Genomic DNA, 15,850 nt, shown 5'->3' on the forward strand with positions numbered 1-15,850 from the left:
TACGTGGATCTGCCCCTATATGTCTGAGTTATGTTATTAAAAAAAATGATGCTATATTTAAAATATTTTTTTTTAAATCTATTTTCTGAATGGTGCTGAATTTTATCCCCCTGGCATACAGGCCGATTGGTCTCATTTTTCAAGCCCTGCTTTATATAGTCCTCAGAAAGGGAAGTGGCATGGGACAGAATCATGTAAAATTAACCTGCAGTGCTACCCGGAAAATAAGTGAAAAACTTGCTAAATATACAGTAGATGCAATTGATTTACAGTGTATATAAATATATATACACACACACACAGTATCTTACAAAAGTGAGTACATTCCTTACATTTTTTGTAAATATTTTATTATATCTTTTCATGTGACAACACTGAATAAATTACACTTTGCTACAATGTAAAGTAGTGAGTGTACAACTTGTATAACAGTATAAATTTGCTGTCCCCTCAAAATAACTCAATATACACCTCTGGCAACAAAAGTGAGTACACCCCTAAGTAAAACATTTCCAAATTGTGCCCTAGTATCCATTTTCCCTCCCCGGTGTCATGTGACTTTGTAAGACCCCTTTCACACTGAGGAGTTTTTAGGGCGGTCTAAAAAACCCCTGCCCTGCAGTCTCAATGTGAAAGCCCATGGGCTTTCACAGTGAGGCGATGCGCTGACGGGACCGCTCCAAAAGTCCTACCAGCAGCATCTTTGGAGCGGTGAGAGGAGCGGTGTGTTTACTGCTCCTCCACCGCTCCTTCCCATTAAAAACAATGGGACACAGCGGTAATACTGCCGGCAGTATTAACCCTTTTTCGGCCGCAAGCGGGGGTTAAAAACGCACCGCTAGCGGCCGAATACCACCGCAAGTCCGCGGCAGTGCCGCCACCGCATTTCCCGCCCCGTTGTGAAAGGGGCCTTAGTGTTACAAGTTCTCAGGTGTAAATGGGGAGCAGGTGTGCTAAATTTGGTGTTATCGCTCTCACTCTCTCACTGGTCAGCGGAAGTTCAACATGGCATCTCATGCCAAAGAACTCTGAGGATCTGAAAAAAAGAATTGTTGCTCTACATAAAGATGGCCTAGGCTATAAGAAGATTGCCAAGGCCCTGAAACTGAGATTCAGCACGGTGGCCAAGACCATTAACAGGACAGGTTACACTCAGAACAGGCCTCACTATGGTTGACCAAAGAAGTTGAGTGCACATGCTCAGTGTCATATCCAAAGTTTTATTTGGGAAATAGACGAATGAGTGCTGCCAGCATTGCTGCAGAGGTTGAAGGGGTGGGGGTCAGCCTGTCAATGCTCAGACCATACGCCGCACACTGCAATAAATAAGTCTGCATGGTTATCATCCCAGAAGGAAGCCTCTTCTAAAGATGCATTAGAAAGCCAACAAACAGTTTGCTGAAGACAAGCGATATTTGGTTAAGATGGTGTCAAGTGTGTGTGGCGGCAACCAGGTGAGGAGTACAAAGACAAGTGTGTTTTGCCTACAGTCAAGCATGGTGGTGGGAGTGTCATGGTCTGGGGCTGCAATAGTGCTGCTGGCACTGGGGAGCTACAGTTCATTGAGGGAACCATGAATGTCAACATGTACTGTGACATACTGAAGCAGAACATGATCCCCTCTCTTCAGAGACTGGGCCGCAGGGCAGTATTCCAACATGATAACGACCCCAAACACACCTCCAAGACGACTACTGCCTTGCTAAAGAATCTGAGGGTAAAGGTGATGGACTGGCCAAGCATGTCTCCAGACCTAAACCATATTGAGCATCCATGGTGCACCCTCAAACGAAAGGTGGAGGAGCGCAAGTTCTCTAACATCCACTAGCTCCGTGATGTCATCATGGAGGAATGGAAGAGGACTCCAGTGGCAACCTGTGTAGCTCTGGTGAACTCCATGCCCAAGAGGGTTTAGGCAGTGCTGGAAAATAATGGTGGCCACACAAAATATTGACACTTTGGGCATTTTCACTTAGGGGTGTGCTCACTTTTTTTGCCAGCGGTTTAGACATTAATTAGTGTGTTGAGTTATTTTCAGGGGACAGCAAATTTACAGTGTTATGCAAGCTGTACACTCACTACTTTACATTGTAGCAAAGTGTAATTTCTTCAGTGTTGTCACATGAAAATATATAAAAAAAGAATAAAAGAAAAAAGAATAAAAAATGTACCAAAATGTGAGGGGTGTAATCACTTTTGTGAGATACTGTATATGTGTGTATGTATATATATATATATATATATATATATATATATATATATATATATATATATGTATGTATATATATATTTCTTTTTTTTAATTATAGTATAACTAAAGGCAAAACTTTGGGAATTTTTATTTTCTCTGTAGCTATAGAAAGCGATATTGTCATCTAGATTTGCTCTATAGGGAAAACTTTATAGTTATGCATTAATGGTATCAGTTGCACAATCAGGATTCAGCTTAGCCTTGACTTGTACAAATAGATAAACATTTTCTATGAAGAGAACCTCCTCAGGAGATTTTACAACAAAGCTTGTGAACAGTGTCCTAAACTCAACAGGAAGAAAACAGATTCAGAATGGCGTATAAACCACCCTCACCCTACATGAGCAGGTTGTCATGGATACATTGAACCTGTGCTCATGATCAGTACACTGTTTAGGAAAACACGCTGTAGATAAAACCTTGTAGTTTTGTGCATGTAATGGGGTATCAACTCGCATTTTAATGACAACCTTGTCTTCAAGTCGCAAAGTCATCTAATCGCCTTTCTTAGAAGCCAGAATGGCTGAGCTCTTTCCAGGAATTTCATCTACAAAGAGACTGTGTTTTTCTGGGTATTTTAGTGTTACACTATATTATGTAGAATGCTGGAAAATATATAAAATTTACAAATGTAATCTTTTGGTTCTGGATCATAAAATGGATTGGTAAAGCTAACAGTTCTACACAACCCAGATATATTCAAACTATGAAAGTTGATATGTATGAGCAATAACGAGTTTAAGCAGCCAAGGCCAGTCCATAAGGGGTGCAGGGGTGCCGTCTCCCTAATCTCCATGTGCCATCCCCTAATCTCCATGCGGGGCGCCAGATGCATAGATTTCTACGAGCATTTTTTTTTTAAGCACATGATTAGAGCTGGAGGCTCTAATTGGCTTAAAAAAGATTGGGCTTGAGGCGCAGAGCACTGCGCCCCTGAGCCCACCCACTTTTGACATTAGCGAATCAACATTCGCTGTTGCCTTCCTGCTTCTCTTCCTGGCCAATTAGGACAGGAAGCTGGTCTTAAGACCAGATTGGCCAGGAGGAGAAGCCGGGGGAAGCCGCCTGCGACCCGCACGGGGTAAGCACGGACCCCCCCACCCCCAAAAATGGAGCACCAACTGCCACTGACCACAGGTTCGATAGACACAGGTTACTATTGTCACTGTCATGTTGAATCTTCTATCCATATCGAACTGTTGTAGCAATGAAAACAAAAATAAAGCATTTTTTTATGTCGGATCATTTGGATTTCCGATTCTGCGCGCTTGTTTTCGTTTGTTAAAGCGATAACGAAAAAACCCGAAATTCGGACGAAAATGAATGCACATGTCTAGTTTGTAGTGTGTTGCTGTCCAATTTATTGTGAATGATGCCCAACACATTGTACAACAGCAGCCAATGCAAAATGTGTGATGTATGTTCCCTGGCTTATACATATACCACCTCTGCTCTTTGTTCAAGTCAAGATAGAGATTGAGTTGAAGGCATATCTGTGCTCAAATCCAAAAAACTTGGCTATATACTGTATAACATATGAGGTGCTAGAGGGGTGTGATCCCTTTAACACACTTGGCCAGCTTGAACACATATTGCAGTGTATGTAAACCAAGAAACGCTGTGCTCTACAAATGCTTGCAAGAAGGACGTAAGGATGTATAACAGTGTGCAGAGGGTTAATTTAGAATTTTGTATGTCGAAGAATGAGGTGGCAATTGGTGCCTTTATGGAAGAGAAAATAGGTTTATCACCACTACTAATGAGTGGGTTTATTTTCCCATAAGGCTCTTTTCAGCCATCCTGCAGCACTCAGTAGCAGGAATCGAATGTATCCTAAGAGCCCATTCACACAGGGGCGACTCGTCAGGGGCGACAGCCGCCTGACAAGTTGCGTCCCGCTCTTTTCAATAGAACCGTTCTAATTTGGGGGCGACTCGGGGGGACTTGCATTGACTTCTATACAGAAGTCATTTTGCAAGTCGCCTCTGAAGTCATCTTCAGGTCGCCTTGCCGAGTCGCCCCCAAAGTCGTACCGCCCCAGTGTAAATGGGCTCCAAGGCTGGGGTTGCTATCTGTGTGCAGATAGTTGTGGCCCATACACTGTAATGACAGGCCGTCAGTGGTCACAGCTGTTTGTCACTGTTCACACAGCCAGTGATCACAGCTGGACGCATTTTGTGTACCATTGGCTGTTTGAACAGTCACGACTGCTGACAGCCTGTCATTGTACCCTACAGACTTGTCGGCCACAGCTATATGTACACAGCTATCAATCCCAGCCGCAGGTATCAGTAGACTTTTACTGCTGGGATTCACAGAATGAATAATCGCCCAAGTGCATAAAGCCTAGCAGGATTCAACCCAGATTGGGCCTATCCACAGCAGTGGCGGCCAAAAATTTACTAGCCTGTGATCCAACATTTGTTGTCGGAAAATTAGACAACATTTGTCAAAAGGAGTATACTAATGGTAAGAATTTCAGACAACAGTCTGTCAACAGACAATCCCCTTCCGAAAATTCAACCGTGTGTACGAGACTTAAAGGGGTTGTAAAGCCTCATGTTTTTTCACCTTAATGCATAAGATGCAAAAAACACCTTGCACTGTCTGGCCCCCCCCGAGCCCCCGTTTTACTTATCTGAGCCCCGAACTTCCGTGGGCGCGATCCCGCATTGTTCTCCCCACGTCTTCTTGGCTCTTAATTGGATAGATTGATAGCAGCCCAGCCATTAGCTCCTGCTGCTGACGCGGCCGCGGGGGGCAGGGCCGGGTCATACACTCAGCGGCTATGTACGCCGAGTGTATGACACGGGAGCGCGCCCCCGCAAGGTAACCCCCTGGGAAAAGAGCTTCCCAGAGTGGGTTAGCTATTGCGGGGACAAGCCGCGAGAGCCGCTGTGGGACCCCAGAAGAGGACGATCGGGGCCACTCTGTGCAAAACTAACTGCACAGTGGAGGTAAGTATGACATGTTTGTTATTTTTTTATTTTTTTTAATTAACCTATAGCGGGGATATGCAATTAGCGGACCTCCAGCTGTTGCAGAACTACAATTCCCATGAGGCATAGCAAGACTCTGGCAGCCACAAGCATGACACCCAGAGTCAGAGGCATGATGGGACTTGTAGTTTTGCAACAGCTGGAGGTCCGCTAATTGCATATCCCTGAGTCCTATAGTATCACTTTAAGAGTTCAGAAAAAAGGGGGTGGAGAGCTGAAGTTACACTCATTGAGGAGAGCTGATTGGAGGGCACGCACACACCCCCTTCACACAGGAACAGAGCTAAGGCTGTAAATTAGCTGAAGTTCCCTCCCCTGCCACCATTTTTCTTTTGGTGTCAGGAAAACTTGTCAGAAGTGATTTAATGCTGATAGCAGAGGAACAATGCAGCGGACAAAATTGAAACTTAGTGCTCCTAATTAAGACAAGTACACCCTATAGAGGGATTAGCAATGTTGATACAATATGTCATGTCTGAGGTTTACAACCACTTTAAGCCCTCAGCAGTGTATACCCTATTTCTTCACCAAAAACAAACAATATATTTTTTTACGGAGAAGATCTAATGAAGATCTAGCTCATCTCCAGCCCAAACTGTTGTTTTATATAAATTGTGGAGGTTTAGAGCCTCTGTCGGATTTTAATTGTTCATGTTCTGTGGGCAATATTATAGCACCTGTGTGTTTGTTTATTTATTTTTTAATCCTGTCTGTTTCTGCTTTTTATCTCAATGACCCCTTTTTTCTTATTTCATGTCCTGAACCACAAGGATAAAAAGTTAAGGAAAATCTTTCTGCTGGTTTCATGCAGCAGTAAAAACCAGTCTCCTAACTATACCAAACAAAAAAAAAATTGGCTGGTGTTGGGCTTTAAACAAATAATGAAATGGTCCTGTGGTCATTCTTTCGTCTCCAGTCAATTTCTCCAGCCAGCTCTTCTGCCTGTTGACATTTTGTTGGGGAGCATTGTGAAATAATTGACTTTGTAGAGATCTGGATGTTAATGTAATGCAGTTGGTATTAAAATGGACTGCTGCCAAACAAAATATTTTCCAGATGTAATGTGGAAAGAGTCCTGGGCATTGTGGAGTAAATAGTGATTGATTGGTGTTTTATTTGCCAGAAACAGAGATTATTATCACACTTTGGGCAAGATGTCGAGTGACTGAATCGTTTTGCTGGAAGCTGAACCGTCTATGAATCAGATGTCAGCATAGTATGTTCTCCATCTCACTCCACAGCTGGGGCTTCATGTATAAAACAACTTAGACCAGAATATAGCTCTAATAATTATTTTCAAAATCATTTATATATTATTTACTGTATATTAAAACCCTTGCATGCCTAAGCCTATTTATGACATTTGGTGTTTACGAGTTAAAATCCATATTTTTGGCTAGAAAATTACTTAAAACCCCCAAACATTATATATATATATATTTTTAGCAGAGAATCTAGAGAATAAAATGGCGATTTTTGCAATATTTTATGTCACGCGGTATTTGTGCGGCGGTGTTTTAAACACTACTTTTTGGGAAAAATTTACTTTCATGAATTAAAAAAAAATGAAAAAGTCAAATTAGCCCAATTTTTTTGCATAATGTGAAAGATGATGTTACGCCGAGTAAATAAATACCAAGCATGTCACGCTTTATAATTGCACGCATTCGTGGAATTGCGACAAAATCTCCATAGGCGACGCTTTAAATTTTTTTTTACGGTTACCAGGTTAAAGTTACAGAGTAGGTCTAGTGATAGAATTATTGCTCTCGCTCTGACGATCGCGGCGATACCTCACATGTGTGATTTGAACACCGTTTTCATATGCGGGCGCGACTTCCGTATGCGTTTTCTTTGTTGCGCAAGCTGGCGGGGAGGGGGGCGCTTTAAAAAAAAATCACTTTTATTGCTGTCACAAGGAATGTAAACATCCGTTGTGACAGTAATAGGTGGTGACAGGTACTCTTTATGGAGGGATCGGGGGTCTAAAAGACCCCTGAGCCCTCCTTTGCACGTCAAAGTATTCAGATCGCCAAAAACAGCGATTCTGAATACTGTGTACTTTTTTAAATCCGGCGCCATTGGCAGCCGAGAAACCCGGAATCGGGTTCCGTCGCTTCCGTGTTTTCAATGCGGACACAGAATCAAAGCCGTTTACGGCTTCGTTTCAGAGCGCGCCTGTACGATGGAGGCGCAGGATCGTGGATCGGGTCTCCCGGTGGGACGGGAGGCCCGGTCAGAGCGGCGAGAGGGGCATCGGTTGTTATGTTTGGATAGCCGGCTCTAAACAACGGTACCGGGATGATGCCTGCGGCTGCAGGCATCATCCCGGTATAACCCCCGAAAGCCGAGGACGCATATATGCGTTCCGTCGGTGTGAAAGGGTTAAGGGAAAACTGTCAGATCTGATGCCTTCTGTTCTTAATTATAAAACACTTTCATTTAGATGTAAGGATAATGTATGTTTTGCATTTGTGTCACATATGGCTGTAGAACTATGGACCCACTATGCCAATTTGCAGGTAGGTGGTGGTGAGTAGGTCACTTTGGATTCCCTGGGGCATGGAGTGTAGGCACCAGCCATATTTCACCAAATCTTCTGATGGTGGAGATTGGTTTTGCAATTGCTGGTGCTGGGTTATGATTGCCCGGTTCACCCTGCTTAAGGCGCAAAGATATAACCGTGCAAACCAATACAAAAGCAGAGCAGGGGTATTGGTGGAGCTGAAGAGGGAAGAGATATAAGAAGGTCCAGAAAACAGGCCAAAATCCAGGGCAGCTGCAAGACAAGTGAATCAAGAGAGAGAGAGAGAGATACGTTTGATGCATTTCCAACAAAGAAACGGACAGGAGGTAGGTGCACAGGGAACCAGACACATGGGAAACATTAGGATTTCAGAAGAGAGTAGGGTCATAGGAAGTCAAAATCTAGACTACCCTGCCTGAAATACACTCACACCCACTAATTGGCCCCACCAAACAATGCTTTCACGAAGTATGTACCCACACCTCTTTATCAAATATCCCAGGACCACTAACTTCAATAATAATGAAACCAGACTTCTCACCAGGTATGAATTACAAATTCATAAAAGAATATTGGTTGAAGGACCAAATCCTAGCCCACCACTTTTACGAACATGGGAACTACATCTATCTACCCAAATGGACAAACAGCCAATTCCCTCCTGGACGTTCTTACTGCTTACACACTATCTCAAATCCCTAGACAAAAACTCTTCCTGCTCAAGGCGACTTACGCCTTTTGAAATGCTCTGCACACAAAAATCCCCACAACGCCATCTTATATGTACCATGTACTCACTTCTCCATATCCATATCCTAACGATAATAAAGCATGCAAAACATGGGAAAGTGACCTATCCCTTATCCTATCACAAGAAGACTGGGAATGAATACACCTCAATATACACAAAGGTTCAATAAATGTCTCTACTCAAGAGAATGGATATAAAATTCAATCCCGCTGGTACTGTACCCCATCTCTTCTACACAGATGTAAAACCACTATCCCAGAATCTTGCTGGAGATGCCAAACAGAACGAGGCACATTACTACACATTTGGTGGTCCTGCCCACACATCCAAAACTTCTGGAAGGAAGTACGCTGCATTACCTCTCATGTGACAATCTATGACTTGGAACTATCTCCAGCTCAATTCCTATTACACCACTCACCCCTACCACACAGAACCTACCATGAATCACTAGCTATGCACTTTATCAATGCGGCAAAACAATGTATCCCGATACACTGGGGCTATCCCGATATCCACCCCCCCACCCCTTGATTAGGGAATGGTTTAATAGAATCAACAAGGTCGCTGAAATGGAAGAATTCGTCCACATTGCACAAGACACCCCTAAAAAATCAGTTGACCACAGAATTCTCCCCTCTGAAAAATGTGTCCAGCCAGTAATAGAATAGAACCATCCTACTCAACTTTTTGACCTCCAATAATTATGACACTCCAATGTCACACAAACTGTTCCCTTGATCCTATCCCATTAAGGGTCACCCCCCTCTGAGATGAACACAAACTCTTGGGAGTGGCACATATTTCGTTTGCTGCTGGGGAGAGATGCAAGAGACGACCACCCCTCTTCCCCTCCCCCTATTTTTCCCCCTCTTTTCTCTTCTTTACCATTTTCTGCACCCCCCTACCTCATGCCCCCACCCCCCTGCCCTACTCCCTTGACTAAGCCATTCCTAAAAGACCACCATGCATACACCACATAAGCTCATCTCAACGCATTGAATATATACTTGATCTATTACAAACCTCCCCCAACGATGGACCTAACCTACAGCACAACTGACTCCTCTACGCCCACTTACCTCTTAGAAACCAATTATTATGGCCACCATCTCCAAATACAGATAGATCTCTGAACATTTTTTTTGTTCAAGTTACTTGTTGCTCAAAGCTATTTTTTACACAGACCCGTAGAACGATTCAGAACTGGATCAATGTTTTAAAGGTTTATGCATTGTTAACACTCACTTATAACATGACTCTGTATCACCAATTGTTATGATACAACTACTGTTCATGTTATGTCTTTTCTTAAATAAAAAAAAAACATAATAATCTAGACCAGGGGTTTCTTTGGGTGCTGATGGCAGTTCCAATTGGCTGTCCCTCGGTGGGGTCCACATATGATCCTAAAAATTCCAGCAGGGGCACAATGATGTTAGCAGGGAGGGCCAAAAGACAAGAATGCAGCACACCTACTCTAGCAGCTGTGTACCACTGGCATTTACACCCAGCAGAGGCACTGTGTAGGGTTATTTGACGGCTGATTCGGGCAAAAAAAAAGCTTTTGAAAAAAAATGGCTAAAAGGGCGGAATAAATAGGTGGGTCAATACTTGCTCTTTGATGAGCTTTAAGAACTGGATTAAGTGAAAAGCTTTATGTATATCATTAAGATTTAGAATACATTTTAGGCAACTCATTTTAAAGATTTGTTTAGGTTTATTTTCAGTGTTATGTTAGTTAACATTCTGGGGGGGGGGGGGGGGTGTTTAAGGCTTTGTTTTATGGGGCAGGTTGTAGTCGATCTAAAACCTAACTGGATGATATTCATTTTAGTAATGCACTGTGTATCAAAAATTACCTGCCATTTTTTAAATGAAAAAATGTCTGAATAAAAATAAGATTGAATTAAATGAAAGAATGTCCACCTTTTTTTTCATCTCAGTGCCGCTGACCTCCTGGTTGCAGCATTCGCCCCAGCATTGGCTGCACTTTATTGCTTTGGATTGATTTTCTGACCGTGACAAAGGTGGACCATGTGTGTCAACACTGCTGCTTGTAGTCTCCAACAATGCCACATGTGACGAGGTGACAACAATTTGTCACCCTAAAGCAGGGAGAACTTGAACAAGGAATTAGGCCGACAGGTATTATTTAACCCCTTCACACCTAAGGGTACAACAGATCAAAGTGCTTAACCTCCCTGGCGGTATGATTCTTTCCGATTTTTGGTGCTGAAAGTGGTACCATTATTTTGCATGGAAATTTGGCGTTTTACATTGTAGGCCTGCAATTCTTAGGAATAACTCACTTAAATCTGTCCAAACAAGAGTCTAGTAGACATCTCGGGTATGATAAAGTTTGAAACACCAAATCATAAATGATAATATAATAAATAACTATAAATAATTATAACAAATAATAATTTATTTATAATAACAATTATTCAATAATGTAATCAAATCAAAAACACTGAAATTTGCTCAGTTGCAGAATTGTCGCTGTCATTATTTTCAGTGTTTGATGACGAATTTCCCCACAAATCGCTATCGCTCAATTCTGCAAGAGATTCTAATTTATTATCGCTGTTTTCTAGCTGGTCTAAAACCACTCTTGACGTAAAGGAACACTTTTTGGTTGCTATGGACAATCTCCAGTTTCCAGGCAGAAAGAACAGTTTTTATAATATAAAACTACATGCAGGACACTGGATAAACCACTAGGGACAAAGGGGATGTGTAATTATTTGATACAGTACTATAATCTGTAATATTACAGTATACTGTATCTATTCTGTGTTTTTCATTTTTTTTATTTGCCACGAACTCCGCCCCCGTGCGTCATGCCCCCTCGCAGGGAACCGAGCTCGGCGGCACTCGGCAGTCACCAGTGTGAATCAAGCGAGATGACAGCTCGCACACACAGCAGAGAGACATCGCAGGATCCAGGGACAAGGTAAGTAACTTCCCTTGTATCCTGCAATGCGATCCAATATCTGGTTGGGGTTACTGCTTTTGGTATGTAAAATTCACCCCGAGCCAGACTCGGGAATACCGCCAGGGAGGTTAAGCTCAATTTTGCAATTTTGACATGTGTTTGTAAAACCATACATATCATCACAATTAATTTGTGCATCCAGATGGATTATGCCTTGATTTTTTCAGAACAAATTGGGCTTTCATTTGGTAATGGAAAACTGGCCCAAACTTTTTATTTTATTTAACAACCTAAAATAAATTTTCCTGCTCTTGACCATCACAACGATGCCACATATGTGTATGTTATTTGTTGTTTGTCCCCGTAGTACAGCCCAGAAGCAATAGTGTGCACCTTGCTTTATTTTTGTTTTTGTTTTTTTTCCTACCTAAAAAACACCAACACTAACACTGATGCTAATTTAAAAAAATAAAACTGACCAGACCTTTGACCCTGAACTTGACCTTTGACCCTAGCATTGACCCAAACACTAACCCTGGCACTGACCTAGATCAAACCTTGATCTAGGTGTTTTCTTTATTTTTTATTTTATTATTTATTTATTTTTATTTATTTTTTTACAAACACTTTTTTTTTTCTGCAAGAAACAAGAAAGATACAATGGGGTAGATCCACAAAAGGATTACGCCGGCGTATCAAGAGATACGCCGGCGTAATTTTTAAATTCCTGCGTCGTATCTTTGTTTTGTATCTACAAAACAAGATACGACGGCATCTCGGAGGGATCCGACATGCGTACGTCTTAGTACGCCGTCGGATCTTAAGGTGCAATATTTCGGTGGCCGCTAGGTGGTGTTTCCGTAGAATTCTGCGTCGAGTATGCAAATTAGCTATTTACGGCGATCCACGAACGTACGTCCGGCCGGCGCATTTTTTTACTTAGTTTTCGTTCGGCTTTTACGGCGTATAGTTAAAGCTGCTATATGGTGGCGTACTCAATGTTAAGTATGGCCGTCGTTCCCGTGTCCAATTTTGAATTTTTTACGTAGTTTGCGTAAGTCGTTCGTGAATAGGGATTTGCTTAGAATGACGTCACCGTCGTAAGCATTGGCTGGTTCCGGTTTAATTTGGAGCATGCGCACTGGGATACCCCCAAGGACGGCGCATGCGCAGTTAAAAAAAAAACGTTGTTTACGGCGGCGGCGTAGTGTATCTTAGATACGCTGCGCCCGGCGGATTCTTACGCGCAGGTACGTGGATCTGCCCCATTGTATCCTTCTCCGTTCGCAGAAAGAAAGAAAACACACAGGGGTGGGCACAGTGACTGATCAGGAGAACAGTCAGGAGAATCAGGAGATCCGGGTCCCAATCGTTATTACGCCACCCGGGGCTCTTGGTGAGTGCCCTGTTTTGAGGTGGTTAAACTGAATTTTGTATTCATATATATCTATTATTTTTCTACAACTAATAAAGTTGGCACTTGTGTGCGTTTTTTACATATACCTTACTTTTCTGCCTAAAAAGTCCTAAGGGACGACCCCCAATGCACTTGCTGCATGCTTTTTCCGTTTCATTTAAGGATGTTGGCAGTATTACATACACTTCCAATTCTCATACAATCTCTTTTCCGCCTAACGAATTAGGCTTACGTTTTTATGTAAAAAAACACAAATTTTAGATCATAGCAATTTGAACATTCTGAGTAAAATAATGTCTACGGTGTCAGTTGATGATAAAGGTTAAAGGAAAATGACAGGGCCCATTCCATATCCTTTTTCCAAGTGCCATATAATTTCCCACCTGGGGCCTGATTTGCCCCCTTCCCCCCTTACGGTCAATGAAAAGAAAACAGCACTGTAGACCATCCAGGGAGGCCTGATTCAGGCTGGATTCACACCTATACATTTTTAGTGCTTTTTGCATTTTGCACTGCAGTTCATTTAACATGATTTCCTATGGAACACGTGCTGTAGTGCAAATCTGCAAAATGCAAAAAGCACAAAAAATGCATAGGTGTGAATCCAGCCTTAGGCCTGGTGCACACTGCAAAACTGAAAACGCACTAAAAAATGCATGGGTGTGAACCAGGCCTATACACCTATGCATTTTTTAGTGAAGAAACACACTACAGTCCATTTAACATGGATTCCTATGGGTCATGTTCACATGTGTGCCTTTTATGGAAAGGAGCAGGGACTTTTTTCTGGCTTCTGGTTCCATAGACTTCAATTGATTCGAAAACGTGTACAGGGCCGATCCTAGGGTCACAGGCGCCTGGGTACAGAAATATTTCTGGCGCCCCCACATGGGCGTCGTCATTTTACTAACTCCTCCCCTTTACAAATGTTTCTATGGCAATGACTCAACTACAGAGATGCTCCCCCACAAAGTCTTCATTACCCTGGGATCCTTACATGATCTCTTAACAATAAACAAAATACAGGAAGAGAAGCAGAGTACTTTATTGGGACCTGGAGGGGGGGGGGGCTCTCTGATGGACACAGAGAGGGCTTCTGTTAGAGAGTCTGTTAGATGTTTGGCGCCCCCACCTTTGCAGGCGCCTGGGTGCAATGCACCCTGTGCACCCTGCCTAGGATCGGCCCTGAACGTGTATTGAAAAACGCAAAATGCACCTGGAATATGCAAACTGCAATCTGCATAGGTGGGATCCAGACCTAAAGCTGTATAGGTAAACTTACAGTAGCAGTGTACATTTGTTGAGTTTACCGATATGTGCCTAAAATCACTTCTCCTTAAACAGCATTTCTGGTTTCCTTGTTGGTCATGCATGATAATAAATATATGCAGCATACAGGATATAAACAAACATGCTGGGTTCTGACTGTGTATGATGCACAATTGCACCTAGTATCATGTCACAAGGAATCCAAGGTACATAAATGTTTCATTACATTTTACATTCATTTTTGCTGTTGTTACCCTTGTTATTTTTTTATACAGAATTTCAGAGGTGTTTGATTATTCAAATAGTTTATTGAATTATTCAGTACAAATGGTATCTGTTTTCTACTTTGCCCATCAAATTCTTGTTTTTCGTTAGTATAAAGTGCATATAAAAGCAGACTGAATGCTGCAAGACACAGATATGCAATCTTTGGGTCTCCATTAAACCGTCAGTATGCCATACCATTATCCATTGTAAAAATCAGTACACCTTTCATCATCTGATGTTAAACATTTTAGACATTTAAGCTAGATCCTTCATTTTCCCATGCTATGCTCCAAATCTTGCATTATCATCCAAGACTATACCCATTTCTACACTTGATCTTCCCCAAAAGGCAGAGAAGCGATCTATACCAATTTCTAACTTCCAGTTCCAGGTTCTGAAGGTCGGCTGTCCCACCAAAAGAGGTTGAGTTAGGAGATTTGGATTTTAGAATTATTTTGTACAGCAGCTAGTGAGCCAATTTACCCATTCAGAAAATAAGGAATTTTTACATGCTGGAATTCTTATTTCCCTGGGAAACCTCCATGGGGCATGACCAAAAAAGGTCTTCCGATCGGGTCCTGATCAGCACTCTCAACCAATGGCTGAAAGTGCTAACTGGAGTGTTCTGGTGGGTGTCCTTCCCCCTGTCAGAACACAAAAGCACAGCAAGGGAGATCGCTGTACTAACATTGCATGATTAGTATATCGGCCCTTATACAGAGCTGTCAGTTTTTTTTCGTTTAGCCCTGCTGGGTTGAACTAAAAAAAAAAAACAAACTAATAGTGTGTACTAGGCTTAAGGCTTTATTCTTAAAATTATCTAAAGAAGTAAACAACTTCCCTCTTTCATGCATCTGGAAGGTATGAGTGGGACGTGGAACATATGAGCTGTCTTAGAGAGTTGATATTACCCTATAGCAACTTTCTAGACTCAAACTAGTCCAGTGATGATTTGTTAATCTGATCGGTTGCTAAAAAAAACAAAAAGACTATCTGAATCAGCTTTAGCCACTCTGTCAAATGCTGGCAACAGTTTTTCTACTAGACATTTCTACATTTACATTTTTTGTGCCCACCATCACCAAGGCCAGATCTACTGTTACGTAACATAAGCAGGAGAGGCCAAGAGGCTTTTTTCCCTCTGTATAGGGATTGGCTCAAATGCAGTGGAAATACAGGAATCTCATATAGGTCACTTTGTACCTTGTCACAATATTCTAAAGCCTCGTACACACGGTATGAAAATCAGAAGGGATTGTCATTTGACAGGCTGTTGTCCGAAGTTCTTACCGTTAGTATGCTCCTTTCGACAATTGTTTTTCAATTTTCGGCCAACAAATGTTGGATGACAGGCTAGTAAATGTTTGGCGACCGACGGCTCTAGGTCTGATTTCCAGATAGTCAGTACAGAAATCCATCACACAAAAGTCG

The sequence above is a fragment of the Rana temporaria genome, chromosome 9, assembly GCF_905171775.1.
Source record: "Rana temporaria chromosome 9, aRanTem1.1, whole genome shotgun sequence".
Lineage (NCBI taxonomy): Eukaryota > Metazoa > Chordata > Amphibia > Anura > Ranidae > Rana > Rana temporaria.